This window comes from Sorex fumeus, unplaced genomic scaffold (genome assembly GCF_029834395.1).
Source record: "Sorex fumeus unplaced genomic scaffold, SorFum_2.1 ptg000010l, whole genome shotgun sequence".
Classification (NCBI taxonomy): Eukaryota; Metazoa; Chordata; class Mammalia; order Eulipotyphla; family Soricidae; genus Sorex; species Sorex fumeus.
The window spans coordinates 20341585-20359275 of NW_026606067.1; positions in this window are offsets into that span (position 1 = coordinate 20341585).

Here is a 17691-nt window from a genome sequence, read left to right on the forward strand (position 1 = left end):
AATGTTTGGACTCTCCCAGAAGAATGTATGATATCTTATGGTGGGATGTTCCAAGTGTATTACTGCAATGCTAACTCATTGTCTTTACAGTAATTTCATCTTCCAGATGAGCTTCGTCATGAACCTAAACTTGATGTCCAGGATCTTTGTCATGAAAGTTCCCACCTTTCTTTCTCTAAAAGAGGGAGTGGGGAATTAGAGTTTCTTCTTATACACAGCCCTGCTCTTCATTTGACTCAAGCTACCGAGAGTATCTGACCCGCACGGCAGGGCCTGGCAAGCTCCCCATGACGTATTCGATATGCCAAACACAGTAACAACAAAGTCTCCAATGGAGACGTTACTGGGCCCGCTCGAGCAAATCGATGATCAACGGGAGGGCCTTTACTTACTTAGGATTCTCTTTAAAATTTCTCTCCTGCCTGCTCTGGATCAATGCTACCCCCTCCTAGTTTACCCTGATCGTAAATGAATGAATCAGTAGGACACAGTCATGTCCAAAGTATAAGGTTCTGTCCTACTCATGGACTACTAACCAGAGTTATTCTGCCCATGACTAGCTAGCTCTTTATCATTTGGACTTCCCAAAACATAGAAAGAGACGAAAAAGGATTTGCTTCACATTGAAGTAATGTTTTTTTCAATGTTATTCCACAAATAACTGCAACTTCATTACAGGCAAACTAGCTTTTAACAAGTTAACTGCCTGAGAAGTAACTTTAAAAGAAAATATGAAAAGGCTCTTGGTTCTTTTAGCAATTAGCACAGTAGAGTTATTTGTGATTGTGGTTATGAATATAAGCTGTTGCTTACAAAGGAAAAGAAAGGAAAGGAATTTTGCCTTGCCTGATGATTAGTATTGGCTAAGGGTGAATGCCAGGACAATAGAGAGTTTGGGGAAAACACAATAAGCCACAGGCAACAAGGAGAGATTCTCTGACATCCAGTAATTCCTTTTTATACATGGTATGCTATACAGAGCTCATTGGCTCTAACACAAACCACTGGAAGAAAATTCCTTTTTGTTTAGGCTCACTGCTTCTAAAGTATGCAAAGCTGTTAACTTACAACAGAACAATTGGTGTTCTCACTGGCTCCTGTAGATAAGATTCGAATTTAAAAAGATCTCTATTAACATGAATGGTATCTATCCTGGTGCAAGTCCAGCAATAGCAAACTAATTTCATGCAACTGAATATAGTTTGCCTGCCTTGCACTTCTTACTTCTATCCACTCGGAGTGCTCAGCTACCCAACACAGTTAAAGTACAAGCATTGCTCCAAGAATGAGGTCAAAGATGATCAAAGAAAAGACCTCCTAGTGTTTCAGAGAACAGGCCCTCCTCAAAGTGTTCCATAAGAATCCAGACCACCCTCTTGGCAGGAATGCTAAAGACAAGCCCAGAACAATTGATGGTAGTTCTGAGATAAACTTTAAGATTCCTTTCAACCTTGCAATGTTAGGACATGGCCATATTCCAAACAATTGTTCACCACAGGAGAGAAACTCGAGAAAATTGTGGCTTCTGAATAACTCAGAAGAGAGTTTCAAAATGGTGCCGGATTTGGCTGAATGGTACAAAAAAAGAACTCTGCTTCAAAGCATTATTTGGCCAAATAGATATAGTAGCAGTATCAGGAGTAAATAATAAGTGGTCAAAGTTTCTCTTTACTGTAATTCTATGGAATTCCTCTGAAGAGCAACCAATCTCTCTGCTTAATGAATCTAATAACATTAGGGTTCCTTTCTATTACCTTTGAAAAAGAAATCAGCTAGACCACAGGAGGTAGTAAGACTTGGAGACATCCTAGGAACATGTTTGATTTGGAAGGGAAAAAATCTGAAACAACAAAGCAGTAGATATACAAAATTGACATTAAGAGCTGACTTTCCTCTGTTGAAAATGTCATTTACTTTGGTTCTAAATCTTTTCTTCAGCATAAAAGACAAGCATTACTGTATGCCACAGGACTTGGACTCTTGTCCTTTTGAAGAAAAAGTACTGAATTATTGACAGAATATAGAAATTATAAACATAAACAGTATTCAGAAGTGACTGAACAAAATTGAAGTATGCTTTTTTGTGGCAGGGGAAATGTTTGGGGTGATTCTAAGAGTTCTCAGGGACTATTCCTAGCTCTGTTCTTATCCCTGGTGACTATGTGGTGCCAGGAATCAAACTGGAGTCTGCTGCATAAGTGCCTTGCCCTTGAATTAGCTCTCTGGTCTCAAAGAATGTTTTATGATGTAGTAAGGTCTTCTGGCCCTTAATTGCCACACAGGAAGACAAAGATACAAGAAGGGATGTATGCCAGAAATAGCTTTACTTATCAGAGTTTTGTGCCCAGCAATGTTATAGCCCTCACAGAGAGAAACAGTGATGTGAATAATATTTGCTTTTCAAAGAGCCACTGGTATTAGTTCTCATAGGGCCAAATTTTTTCTTATGCAACTAGAGATTATAAAATGGAAAGGGTCCATCCAACTGCTGACAAAGGAAAATGTAGGTATTGAATCAAGTAGATTATTCCAAGCTATGACACAACCTATCCAGGTTAATATGTGTGTGTGTTTAATGCAGAGATTGGGTCAGTGGTTAGTACTGAAGATAAAGGTAGGGTTGAGGGGACATTTTCCATCATGGGATTAGCCAAACAGCTGTCCCCCTAGTCTAGTGACAGGAAGGAGAATTCCAGAAAGGGAGGCACAAGGCTGGGAAAATAGGTCACACCATGAATAAGACTGAATAAAACTGAGCAGGAAAGCTGCTAGGGAATAAGTAGGGGTGAGTGACCACTGAGTCAGGGAGGGTGCATGGTGCAGATCAGCAAGAGTACAGCTCAGAAATCATCCACCTGCAGCCAGGACTAAGAGCTTCTCCCTCTCTGCTCAGCCAGGATTAGTCAGGCATTTTTATATGATTTCATCAAATGTCAGATATCACCAAATTTAAGGAATATGTTTCATATACTGTGTTTGTTAAATACAAAATGACAGAATCCCCATTATACCTCAAACTTGGGGGGCACACATATGAGGAAAATCAGGTTTAATGCACCATCATACTCCAACATGTTAATCAGTCTGTGTTCAACAAGCTAGGATGTACAAAATATTATAAGAAGTGACAGAACTTCTGTTCCTTTGAAATGTATATAGTCATTAGTAGTTTACAGCTATATAGCCATAGGGACCACCATGGTGCCAAATAGCCTCTATGTCAAGTAGGCTATGTGTTATAAATACTTTTTAAAGTTGCTTTTTATTTTAATTGCTCAAGTCAGAAAGTTTAAGAAATGAGTTGGGCTGTGAGCCCAGCAGCTTCAAAGAAGCAGAACTGAAAGAAATGGAAAACATTGCTTGATCCATAGTAACCAGGAGATGATGCAAAGCCACAGCAACAAAATCACTCCTTCGTCTCCTTTCCCCCATTCTTTGAGGAGTGATAAAAGACAATCTTAGCCTTGCTTCATGACCATTTAATTTTTGGTCTCCTACTGTAAAATAATCCCTGAGAGAGTTTCCATTCTATAGGTTATAAAATAATCCCTGAGAGAGTCTCCATTCTATAGGTTACACTGACCACTGCACAGCCATTATCTGAAAGAGACTGTGGTTTATCATTATACCTATGACATATGTACTTCATGTTGAATTAAAGGTTACTGCCACAACCTAATTCTAGCTATCACTGGAAAAGTCACGCCACATCTTAGAAATTTGCTTTCTTCCATGTGAAGAGGAAATAATAGTTTTCATTCACCAAAATATTAAGTGCTATAATTAAATGAGATATTTAGGCTAAAATTCTTTCTAAATTACAAAGCACCATAAACTATTTGAAAACAACACCAAAAAAACACTGTTATTTAAGTTATAATATAAAAAATAGTTTTAAGCTAGAACATAAATTACAGCAGCTGAGCAATATTAGGAGGAAATAATATTAATAAAAAGACACAGAATTTCTCTTCCTTTGAAATTCATACAGTCATTACTAGTTTACAGACATAGAGTCATGTACCAAATAGCCTTGGTATCAAGTGGCTGTACCATCTGGGTTTCTGTAGGTAAGTTCCACGATGTTCATAATGACATCACCTAATCACTCATCTTCAGAGACATATCCTTGGTAAGCAATACATGACTTAAATAATGAGAATAAACTACATGATTTGTTTATTAAACTATGTAAACACTATTTTGGCTGTTGAAAGCTAGCTTTTTTTTTTTCAGTGAGATTAGCTGTGCCTTGGTGAACCAGGTTGATTTCCGTAACATGATGAGCCGTGTTGATTTCCTTAACTCTTGGTCCTTTGCTCTCTCAGAGCCCAGGAGGATCAGGATGACATTTGTGAAAGGACAGTTCCATCATTTCTTAATCTGCCATTGTAGACTCATCTGGAGAAACTGTATCACTCCCACTGTGTTTCATCTCAGAATGAGCAGGTTCAGGGATCACACTGTCTTCAGAAGTAGAACTTCTGTGGATGTTCAGAAAACAGGAAAAGTAACTTAATTTCTACATGAACACTATAATAAGTGATTCCCCAAATTATAGGGTTTAGTGTTCACCTACTTATGTATTGTATACTACCATTCAAGTTCATATGATTTGTAAGCTACTTTGTATTAACTATTTCTTTAAGTTTTGTGGACCCTGTGCATGAATTTAGATAACATCTGGATTACATGATCCCATTGAAGATTCTGAATGAAGCTATATCTAAGCATCTTCAAATGATACATGTAAGCCTAGTACTTCTAAAAAACTAAGGTTGCCACCTAATGTTAGACCCAAAAAGTTGACACATAGTCACTGTATCCAGTAGGTACACCAACTAATCAATGAGTCACCAAGCTTTGAATTCAGCTCTTTCAATGAGAGTACACTAATTATTTATAAAATAACATTTCCAAATTAATATTTCAGCATTTGTTTTAATAGTGGGTCATGTTTTGTTTTCATTTTAATTTATAATATTCAAATAAGTTCATTTAGTCAAAGAGATGACTAAATGAGAAAGGAGAAAGGGCTGCAAAGTTTAAAAAGAGAACTCCCAGAACGACCACCAACTAGGAGCTCTTTGGCACTATTGCAGCAACATGGGAAGATGCAATTGTTGACAACATTGACAAGGAATACGATCGACTGGTTCATCACATCCATAATTGTGCGAGGAATGCCAAGAGAAAGATAGCCACAAAAAAAAAGTCTGTCTTCAAAGACTCTTGAGCATATTCGCCAATGTGGTTTGGTGCATGCAACAGGCAACCATAAGCGAACGTCCGAGCTCGCAAAGCAGTGCAGAGATGCAATCAAGGAAGACCTCAAAGAGAGAAGAGCAGAAGTGCCGGTAGATGTGGCAGAAGCTGGGAAAAGTATTCATAATGCCCACCTGTTCTTCGCCAACTACAAGACCAAGATGACTGCCCTCCAACGTCCTGATGGATCTATCACATCTTCCAGAATAGCAATGGAGAAGATTATCCATGACTTCTACTCAAATCTCTTCGATAGCCATGTCCACCTGCTGACATACCAAATTCCACAGGATGGATATGTCATTCCCAATGTTCTCCCTTCTGAAATCCAACACGCCATTTCGTCAGTAAAGAAACGAACAGCACCCGGCCCAGACAAGGTCAGACCTGAACACCTGAAGAACCTGCCATTAGTACTCATCAATATGCTGGCTTGGCTCTTCACATGCTACCTGTCTGAATGCAAGGTTCTGTCCCAATGGAAAACCAGCAGGACTGTACTACTGTACAAGAAGAGAGACATCGATGACATTGGCAATTATCGCCCGATCTGCCTATTATCTGTCATCTACAAGTTGTTCACTCAAGTCATCCTAAATAGGATTGGCAGAACACTAGATGAAGTACAACCATGCAAACAAGCTGGGTTCCGCAAAGGATTCAGCACCATTGACCATATCCACACGATAACCAAGCTCATTGAGGTTTCTCGGGAGTTCAAGATGCCACTCTGTCTAATGTTCACTGATTTAAAGAAGGCCTTTGATTCTGTTGAGATGGAAGCTGTCATTGAAGCCCTAGCCAATCAAGGCATTCAAACTCAATACATCAGGATCCTCCGTGAGCTGTATTACGGATTCACTACCAGGATCTCACCATTCTACAGAGAAGTAATCATTGATGTCAAGAGAGGGGTTCGGCAGGGTAATACCATTTCACCAAAACTCTTCAGTGCCACCCTCGAGAACATCATGCGATGACTGGAATGGGAAGGGATGGGAGTGAAGAAAGATGGTCGGCAATTACACCACCTCTGCTTTGCTGATGACATTGTTTTAATAACACCAAACATTAGCCAAGCATAACAAATGCTGGCCGACTTCGACAGTGAGTGTGGAAAGGTCGGACTACAGCTGAATCTTACACAGACAATGTTTATGAGAAACAGCCACGTTCCTGACACCCCATTCGCTCTCAATGGAACAACCATCTCTGAATGCAACAGCTATGTGTACCGAGGTCAAGAAGTCAACATGACAAATGAACCCGAGCTGCGCAGGAGGAAGAGAGCAGCTTGGAAGGCCTTCAAGAGCATCGAAGAAATAGCTAAGAGGATGAAGAACCTCCGGCTCCGGGCACATCTCTTTGATTCCACTGTTCTTCCTGCATTAACATATGCCTCAGAGACCTGGGCCCTACGCAAACAGGATGAGAACGCTATTTGGGTCTCCCAAAGATTAATTGAAAGAGTTATGCTTGGAATATCACGTTTCACTCAAAAGAGAGAAAGAGTAATCCTCCTGGTGCTGATCTCAGCTATTCTTGGGTATTAATCTCATACTTTGTTACTTTATATCCCCCAGATGAATGCAATATTTCTATGTCTATCCCTCTCTTTCTGACTCATTTCGCTTAGCATGATACTTTCCATATTGTACCACTTGTATGTAAATTTCATGACTTCATCTTTTCTAACAGCTACATAGTACTCCATTGTGTAGATGTACCAAAGTAGACTATGGACTGAACATGTTTGCCACTCAATGCCTCTTTTGCAGACCACAACACCCAAAAGGAGACAGAGAACACAGGGGATTGCCCTGCCACAGAGGCAGGGGGGGATGGGGGGATGGGGGTGGGGGAATATTATCCATGGTCTTGGAAAATGGGCACTGGTGGAGGGATGGGTATCTGATCATTGTATAATCGAAACCCAGGCACAAAAAATTGTAAATCTACAACTGTAAAAAAAAAAAGAAAGAAACAAAAAAAAAAGAGAGAGAAAGAATCCGGAGTTCCGACCTCCATCGATGATCAAGAATCAGGGATGCTGTCTCATTTGCCAAGGTGTCAAAAATTAGATGGGCTGGTCACGTAATGAGATTTAGAGACGACCGCTGGACTAGAGCTGTTACTGACTGGATTTCATGGGATGTCAAAAGACCGATTGGCTGCCCACCTACCAGATGCTCAGATTTCTTCATCAAGATCATGAACGATCGGTTTGAGGCTCTTGGTATTCCTAGAGCAAACAGACGCCATTGGACTACACTATCACGCGACAGGGACAAATGGAGACGTTACTGGTGACCGCTCGAGCAAATCAACGATTAACAGGAAGTCACATGATCAAGTGAAGCAAAGAGATGGTGCAAATAACTTTGCTCACTGTTTCAAACTCAGCAAGCCCCAGACCCTGTGGTGAAGCTGAAAAGGGAGGCATCTGAATATACTGTTGCTTATGAATTGGTCTCAGTAACTAAGTCCAAGTCTTTTCTAGGAGTAGAGTTTTTCTAGATCTTAGAGAAATTAGGACCAGGGCAAAACTATAAGTAGAACATGTAAGTATAACATGTGCTAAACATTCAAAAGATGCAAATCAATTACCAAAGAGTTTTATTTATTTATTTCTTATTGATTCACCGTAAGGTGCAGTAACAAAACCTCCATGCTTGCGCCCCAATCACACAGTCATCAAACACCCATCCCCTCACCAGTGCACGTCCTCCGCCACCAAAATCTCCAGTACCCCCTTTCTTCCCCATTCCACACCTCCCCCTGCCTGTGTGGCAGACAACCTTTACAACACTCTTTCTCTACCTTAGTCACCCTCCACATTTCGAGACCAGTTCCACCACCACTCATACCTACCAAAAATATAATGCTAGACAATGTGCCCTGCATTGTTTGTTATGGATACAATATAATGTTGCATGGCCATAAGAGTGGCTGTGCGCTCCAGGAACTCCAAAATTTCAACAATTGATGTCTGAAGAGATTCCTGCAGCAAGATGCTTGGGTCCGAGAATCGCCCCTGTGTCATGGCCGTGTGGAAGCCTAAGTAGATGGTTGCCAGATGTGGTATAATCTCAGAGTCCTATCAGGGCAGGGGGAAGGAGAAGGGCCCACTCCTTTCCTGTCCTGTGAGGCCTGGAATCCACCACCACCGCCACTCATACTTGGAGCTTGTCACTGACTTCTATTTTTTTTTAATCTTACTGAATCACCGTGAGATAGTTACAAGCTTTCAGGTTTGTGTTACAATCACAGAATGATCAAACACCCATCCCTCCACCAGTGCACATTCCCCACCATCAATATCCCCAGTGTAACCCTCCTTTCTCACCCTTTCACTGCATCCATGACAGACAATATTCGCAATACTCTCTCTCTCTACTTTTGAGCATTAAGACTTGCAATACAGACACTGAGAGGTTATCATGTCTAGTCCTTTATCTACTTTCTGTACATATCACTGTACCAACTGGTTACTCAAGCTATCATTTACTTAGTGATCACTTCCCTATTCCAGCTGACTTCTCCCCTTTGCTCATGAGGCAGGTGACGAAGCCAAGAGGAGTAACATAAGAATTATTGTAGTCCCAGAGAGACAGGAAGAAAACCCTGAGGAAGAAGAAACTGTCAAAGACATCATTGCTACGATATTCCCAGAGCTGAAGAAAACATGCGACCACATTCAGGAAGCACGACGGGTACCAGTCAGAAGAAATCCAAATAAAAATACCCCAAGACACATCCTGATCAAATTGACCAAAACCTTAGATAGAGACAAAATTCTGAAAGCAGAAAGATCAAAGAAAGAAATTGCCTATAAAGGAGCATCCTTAAGATTCATAGCCGAAAATTCTGATAAAACCCGCAGGGCCCAAAAACAGTGGTGGGATATAGTGAAAAAACTCAATGAAATAAATGCCTCACCAAAAATACTTTACCCAGCAAGACTATCATTCATAACAGAAGGAACAACTCACAGTTTCACAGACAAACAACAGATCAGGAACTTCATAGACTCAAAACCAAGGTTAGAAGAACAACTAAATGGGCTACTTTAAGGCAAGACAGGCCCCTCAAATACACCAAATCTCAGCAGAAGAATGGGACAAAACCCCATAACAATAATCTCTCTCAACATCAATGGGCTAAATGCATCAATTAAAAGACACAGAGTGGCAGTAGGGATTAGAAAATTGTCGCTGACTTCTAGAAAAAAATTATCAAAGAGTTTTATTTATTTTTTTATATTTATGTATTGAATCACTGTGGGAAAAGTTACAAAGCTTTCAAGATTAAGTATTGGTCATACAATGATCAAACACTTTTCCCTTCACCAGTACTTATTTTTCACTACCAAGAACCCCAATATAACCCCTCCCACCCCTCTCTATGCCTGTGAGGCAGATGATTTCTACTGAACTCTCTCTCTACTTTGATTACATTCATTATTTTGACAAAAGATGCACCATTATTGTTTAGAGTTTCCACCCAACAATAAGAACTGCTGAAAAGGCATTGTGAAATAATTTGTTTTCTATAGTTGGTTATGAGAACCATATGATTTTGGATTTCTGATATTTTACTAGGTAAGTCTGTATCAAAGAGTTTTAAATTAAAAAAAATTTATGACTTAAAGTTGGCAAAACATCAAAAATAGTGCAATTTAATTATCATTAGGCATGTAGGGTATCCTGTTTATGAACATAGTTAGGTAAGTAATAAAGCAAAGACATACATAGTTTATAAATTACTATGTACTTATGCCACTGAATTACATTATGCTTTTTTTGTTTCAGTAAAATCACGGTCCTCCTGTTGTTCATCAATTTGCTCGAGCGGGCCCAGTAACGTCTCCATCATGAGGTTTGTTGCTACTGTGTTTGGCATATCAAGTACATCACGGGTAGCTTGCCAGGCTCTGCCGTGTGGGTGAGATACTCTCGGTAGCTTGCCGGGCTCTCCGAGAGGGGTGGAGGAATTGAACTCGAGTCGGCTGCATGCATGTTGGCTGCATGCAAGGCAAACACCTTACCACTGTGCTATCGCTCCAGCCCTTCAGTAAAATGATTAACTGTATTTTCACAAATAATTTTTGCAAAGTTTTTGTACTAATGAATCATTGTTATAGGACAGAATATAATCGTTTTATAATACCTATGTTTCCGTGTAGCATGGTAGCACTGTCCTCCCATTGTTTGTAGATTTGCTTTAGCAGGCACCAGTAACATCTCCATTGTGAGACTTGTTGTTACTGTTTTTGGCATATCAAATCTGCCACAGGGAACTTGCCAGGATCTTCCCTGTGGGCGGGATATTGCCGGGCTCTCTGAGAGAGACGGAGGAATCTAACCAGGGTCAGTTGCGTGCAAGGCCCTACGGCTCCAGCCCCATCTGTTTCTATGTAGCACAGAATATTGTTCCAGAAAGGAATATTGTTCTAATTCAGAATATTATCTAGCTCAGAGTATGAATATTCAAAGTGTATAAAATAAAAGTAAAATGCAAAATGTGGAATATTAAATCTATTTTTGCATATCTCTTTTTAGAAGTTAAACTTCCTGAAATAGTAAGTATCCATTAAGGTCAAAATACAAATTATCATTCACGTTTGCCTGGCATTCAAACAAAGATATTAAATAGGGTACAGAGAGATAGTACTCTGTGGGGGAGTGGAAGTGGAAATGATTTAAAAAAGGAGATAGTACAGTGATAGTGGGAATGGTGTTTGCCTTATATATGACAAACTTTAGTGCAGTAACTGATTACTGCCAGAAGTGAGCCCTGAGTGCAAAGCAGGCGTAGGGCCTGAATATGATCTAGTGTGGCCCCACAAAATGGAAAACAACATTTAATATGCTGAAAAATCTGGGGCTTGAGCAATCAGCACAAGCTCTTCATGCATGAGGCCCTGGGTTTGATATCCTGCATCTGAGTACCACCAGGTTTACCCCCAAGAACACTGATGTTAGCATTAGTAACTCTGTATCACACAGATACACATTGTATCTATACCTACCTTTTAAATGTTAAGAATAAAATTAATGTTTTATATTATGAGCCCATCACAACCTCATGCCCAATTACTGCAAATACCACATGAATGTTTTATGCCTCCAGAGCCATAAAAAAATTTAAAGCAGAAAGGGAAGTCAGACCAGAAACCCTCAACACACCAGGCAGCAATCCAACGTCATGCAAGGTCCCCTACATTCCTGGTACATGAGAGGAAAGAGTGACTGGGCTTTCAACCAGTAGCTTTCCATCAGGAACCCCCAGCTGACTCCGTGGGTGGGGGGTGAAGGAGGTAGCTCATCTCTCCCTTCCTCCAGCCTTCTGACTGTGCTTTGTGTTTTGTCTTGGGAACTGAGCTGAAGATGAAAGTGTGGTCATTCTAGTGACTATGGAAATATGGTGAACCTAGTGGCCCTCTGGAAATACCATCTTTCTGGTGACTCTATGAAGATGTGGTCACTCCAGTGGTTCTAAGATGGAGAGGCGGTCGTTCTGGTGGTCCGCACATAAGTTAAGTACTCTGGGCTTCATTCTTCTGGGGACATTGCAGACAATAGAGATATGATTGTGTGTCTGTTCATCCTAATAACTGTTTCCATTTTCTTGCTCAGGAACACATGAGAGAGAAAACATAAAACTCTACGATAATTGTGCATTGGTGGAGGATGGGTGTTCAACCACAGTATGGCTGAATCTCAAACATGAAAGCTTTGTAACTATCTCATGGTGATTCAGTAAAACAATAAGAAAAAAATGCTATGGTAACTCAGAAAACAATGGGAGACGCTAAGAATATTATTCTGTGTGTCTATCACAGTGCTTTTCCCTGTTTGTTGTAAATAGTGTTTTATTTTGCTATGGACTGTACACAGGATGTAGTCACCTCTGGTTAAGGATTAGCTGGGCCAGTCCTACCGGGATCTCAAGTGACAGAAACAGTCATGAATTTCTGTTTTTGGTTTGGGGGTCACCAGTGACTCAGGGATCATTTTTGGCGGGCTCGGGGTACAGTACAGAATGCCTGGAATTGAACCCAGGATAGGTGGCTGCTATGCAAGGCTAGCGCCCTGTCCGCTGTGCTATCACTCCAGCCCCCAGTCATGTATTTAATATATTTATTTACTTTTCTTTTTTCCCCCCCTTTGTTTGTGAGGAAAGAAGGCTGTTATAATTAGCACAGGGCTGGGGCCTGAGTTTCTTACTGCTAAGGTTCAAGGGAAAACTGAAAGAGACCCCAAACACAGACCAATTCTCATTTCTAGACCCGGCAAGTGTCAACCAGATTGTGCAGTGCTGAAGGGAAATTGTGTTGGTTTTTACAAGAGACGGCAGAAGGGGACCCACCTGGAGACAAATTTTCAGTTTTCCTCTGATTTAGAATCTGTTGTTCCATAAAGTGAGTTCTGCTGCAGAAAATGTTATTGGGCTCTTTGATGAGATTTCTTGAAGCCAATGTGTATGCATAAGCACAGTGATGAAAGTTCCGTGAACATATTTATTTTGTTTTCTTTCAAAACTGTTGCAGGCATTTTAGTAAAAATGTCCCTTGTCACAAAAGCTATCTATTATGTCGTTTGTCTTTTTATCATGGCTCATAAATAATGATTTTGGCTAAATATTCAGCATCTGATTTCATTAGATTTTTTTAAGATTTTCTTACTTCAGCTATTGGAATATTAATTTTTTTATTCTGGGAAGCTTATGATTTTAGAACATTATCTCTCAATAAACTCACATATTTCTAAATAGCTGTAGCATCTATTTTGCAAACATATGTGAATTTTAATCTTTCTCTCACCCCCACACCTCCACTTCTCACCCTTTAAAAATTCTCTAAAAAAAATCACAAGTGTAGAAACAGCCCATTCAGAAGGTGAATGAGTCTTTGGGTTATGCATCCTTCACCATCATTCCTGCCTGGTAATTAAATTGGATTCCTCATTCTAAATGTATCTCAACACCTTAGGGCATCACTGAAGTTTATTTAATTATCAAATAGACATAGGTTAGTTGGTTGCATCTTAAACATACAGTTGTTCTTTTTTTTTTTAACTTCTCCAGAACAGAAGTGAGGGGCAGTCATCTACCACTTCCTTTTCATTGCTTGAAAACATATTCTCTTACTCCTTCCACATGTGTTTTGGCTACATTGGTTGGCCCCTAGGATTAATTTTGAGTCACTGTGTCAGAATTCCAAGGGAATGTGTGAAAGGAACTGGCTTTGGCCACTTGGACATCTGCTCAAATTCCAGGCAACATGGACAAAGAGGCCCCTTTCTGAAGTGGTTCCTCGGCAGTTGCTCATTTCAGAAACACTAATTTCTGTCTGACATGCAACTGTGCCCTCCTTTCACCCATCATTTGAACCCCTGGCCCCATGGAGGAGAACTGCTCTAATTCAAAATCAAGTTCTGATTCACTTCAAGGTGAGACCAAGCATTGTTGTCAAATAAGCGGACTTCCCCCTTCTATTCCCATCAGAGAAATAATGGAAGGCCTTGGACTGCTCTGGCCATTTGCACTCCAACTTTTCACAAGCTCTTAAGGGAAATGGAAGCAAATGATGGATGACATATTAAAGGAGACGGATGATGAGTCAATGAGAATGTCAGCAAGGTTTTCATACTCTACAGGGCATGGTAAATGTCGAGTTTTGTTTGCATTGTTTTTTAAAAGCATATCCATCTGTCGAGGTTCAGAAGTTGATGCATGAACCTCCAGGCACCATGCTGATGTTTCTGAGGTCAGGCTGATGAAACTGAATGGGTTTTCAGATTTAGTGTTAAGAGCCATGAGAGCCAAATTTGCACTCTTTAAATCTGTCACATTTAGCAACTATCAGCAGAAAAATGAACTTTCCATTGTCTCATTGAAACAATTAGCTTTATGCTGCCCCAGGATGCCTGCCTTCTCCAACCAGCCAAATACTATCTATTCTTTTGGTTTTCTTTCCAAAACTTCCCCCAGAGCATGGTTTGTAGACCCATCTTGCTCTCATTTCCACCTCCATCATTTGTTTCTACAGTGTTTCATGCAGATTCATCTTTGATGCCTTGTTTCCATGCCTGCATTATTTTATTTAACAGCCTTGATGTCTCAATCCTTTAACTCTTTCTGTAACTCTGTTTTGTCACAACAATCAAAGTGTCTATTCTTCAGGGGAGCTGAAGAATAATATATAATATAATATAATATAATAATAATAAAATCTCTACTGTAGTATATCAATAACTTCCCATGGCCAAGTATCTTTATCTTTAGTGTGGTTACTTCTGGAAGTTTCCTCAATAGAATATGTGCTCCAGGAGGGCATCGGCTCCATCTTTGTTTCTATGTCTTTGAAAATGTCACTGACAGTGCTAGCAAACAATAAGAGCCCATTCTATATGTAAATGGATGAATGAATATATTACTGAACAACTAAGGAAGAGTGTCAGGACTAGAAGGGGACCAAATAGAGGAAGAAGAAATATCAAGAGACAGAAAAGTCTGAATGCTAGTCAATCCAGAAAGTCAGTATGATCTCTTCCCCATGCCACATCTGCCTAGAAACACAACCCCCTTCTTTTAGCATTTATCAATTTAAAAATTTATATAAAAACTTTTCTTATTGTTGTGAAGTACCATAGCCATTTGAACTGCAATGGGACTGGGGCCAAGGAGGGGCATTCAGTGCCAGGGATCAAATCCAGGGCCTCCATAAACAAGCCATCCACTGTACTATTTGAGCCACACCCCCAGTCCTAAGAACACTTTTTAAAAGGATGTATTTAGGACCTGACCTATAGCATGATGGCTAGGGCACTTTTCTTGAATGTGGTGGACCCAAGTTTGAGCTCCCGCACCCCATATCATCTCTCAAGCCCACCAAGAATGATCCCTGAGCACAGAGTTAGGAGTAAGCCTTAAACACCACTTGGTGTAGCCCAAAACCAAACCAGAAAGTATATATTTAGTTAATATTATTTCTAAATTGTATTCTATGAGAACATGTATGGGCTGGAGTGATAGCACAGTGGGTAGGGCGTTTGCCTTGCACATGGCCGACATGGTCGACCAGAGTTCGATTCCTCCGCCCCTCTCAGAGAGCCCAGCAAGCTACCGAGAGTATCTTGTCCTCAAGGCAAAGCCTGGCAAGCTACCCATGATGTATTTGATATGCCAAACACAGTAATAAGTCTCACAATGTCACTGGGCCCGCTCGAGCAAAATCGATGAACAATGGGAGGACAGTGACATTGACCGTTAGAACATATGTATTCCCTAGTTTTAGAAGTAAGTTTGAAGATCTTGTATATGCGTATAGCTATATTGTTGATTGTTCTGGTCACTCTTTCATAATATATAGGCTAAAAACTCAAAATTTTGCTTTGCTTAAAGAAGAGCATGAATGGAGGACAATTGTAAAAATAAAGTATGAATATGTCAAGATTTGAAAAAGTTCTCTCCTAAACTTGTTGTAGCTCTGTCAAGTGGCTAGAAGCAGAGCAGCTCCAGTCCTTGTCAAATCTTTCTGAAACTTTCAATTCAAGTTTCATGGAAACAGTAATTCTCTAAGTAAACTCCAATATGGATAATATAAAATAGGCTATTTAAAGTGTATTACTAACTTGACTTAAGGAATGAGGTAAATTGCTGCCAACCTATTTTCTATTGTACTTACTATCGTCCTGGATATAGATGGGAAAGACTGTAGTACTGCTATTATATTTTCCCTTGAACTGAGCCCAGACCACCAAGCTTAGCAGTGGACTTACCCTTAACCCCTGTGTTGCTGTAACACCTCTAGTTACAGTTCTAGAAAAGCTGGTAGGAACCTATAAGATATATCAAACATATGTATCTCATGTGGATTTTCAAGTGAATGACAGGTGTATTTAAGCTGTAGTCCTATCCAGGTTCCTGGATCAACTCTTTTGGGGCTACTCGCTTTTATTTATTGTCCTGAGGCAGAAATAAATATGCTCTTATTAACATTGGAGGCTTAGCTCTCACATGGAGTCCGATATCTTCTTTTCAACTCTTTATTTTGCAAATTATTTTTATTTAGATGAATTATATTCACAAAAAGTTGCAAAAAAATTATAGAGGAAATTTCCATGTACCCTGGACCCTGTAACCTTATGTGGTAACATCTTGAAAAACTCTAGCACAACAGCAGGACCAGGAAAAAAGAAGGGAGGGACACAGTTTTAGAGAAATTTCTGATTTCAAGGGTTTTACAGGCACCCTCTCTCTCACACACACACACACAAAATGTATGTACACATACACAAACACACATATACACACACTTGTGGAGCATGATAACAGGCACCAGAGCAGATAAGATCTGTCTCTGCATAGCAGATAAGATCTGTCCCTGCATAACAGATAAAATCTGTTCCTGCATAGCACCCAGTAGGGAGTGCCTGTTGGGAATGGGCCCAGACACTTCTTACTGGGTGCTATTCAGGGACAGGTCTTATCTCTTATATAGGGACAGATTTTATCTGCTCTGGCACGCGCACACGCACGTGCACATGCACACACACGCATACACATATATCTTATCTGTTCTCTATCATTTCATCGCATGTAACCATCACCACATTCAAGATACAAAACAGTTCTCTCTCCAAAGATCCCTGGATGTCTGCCTTCACTCCTTGCTCTTCTCCCTAAACCACTTGTCTCTTCTCTCTCTCTGTACTTCTTGTGATCTCAAGAATCTCAAGAATGTGGTGTAGGGAGCAGAGTTAAGAGTGCAGTAGTTAAGGCATTTGCACAAGGCCGATCCCATATGATTCTCTGAGCACCTCCAGTAGTAATTCCTGAGTTCAGAGCCTGGAGTAATATCTGAGCATCGCCAGGAGTGACCCCAAAAGTAAAAAGAAAAAGAATGTGGTGTAAATGGGATGATAAAGTGCAGCATTATGAAATCAGATTTGGAGGTGCTCAGGGAGCTGAGAAGTCATTCTCTGTGGGGATTGACCAATCAGACAGCTCAATGCTTAGGGCTGGCAACGAAATGCTATTTGTGACAACCAGAGTGACCTTCATTGTGCTCAATTGGGGAAGGAGGGAAGTTTAGGGCTAGATTAGTGATGTTCAGAGGTCATACAGCAGTGGGGGAAAGAGATAACAGTGTTAACGTGATGTCAGATATAGGACTGAATTCCAGGATGTGTGCATGCAACATGTACCCCCATGCTCTTGCTCCATCTCTTTTGCCTGAGATTAGTTTTTGTTTTGTTCTTTTTTGTTTTCTTAACTCAGAGTAATTCCCTTTAAATTCAGTTTTTACCTGCCTGTTCATAGTCATTTCTATCTAGCACTCCTGGTATGCATATATGTGAGCTGGCTGACCCATTCCCCATAAGGCCATTTGTGTTGTTTTCTGTTTGGATCTATTACCAG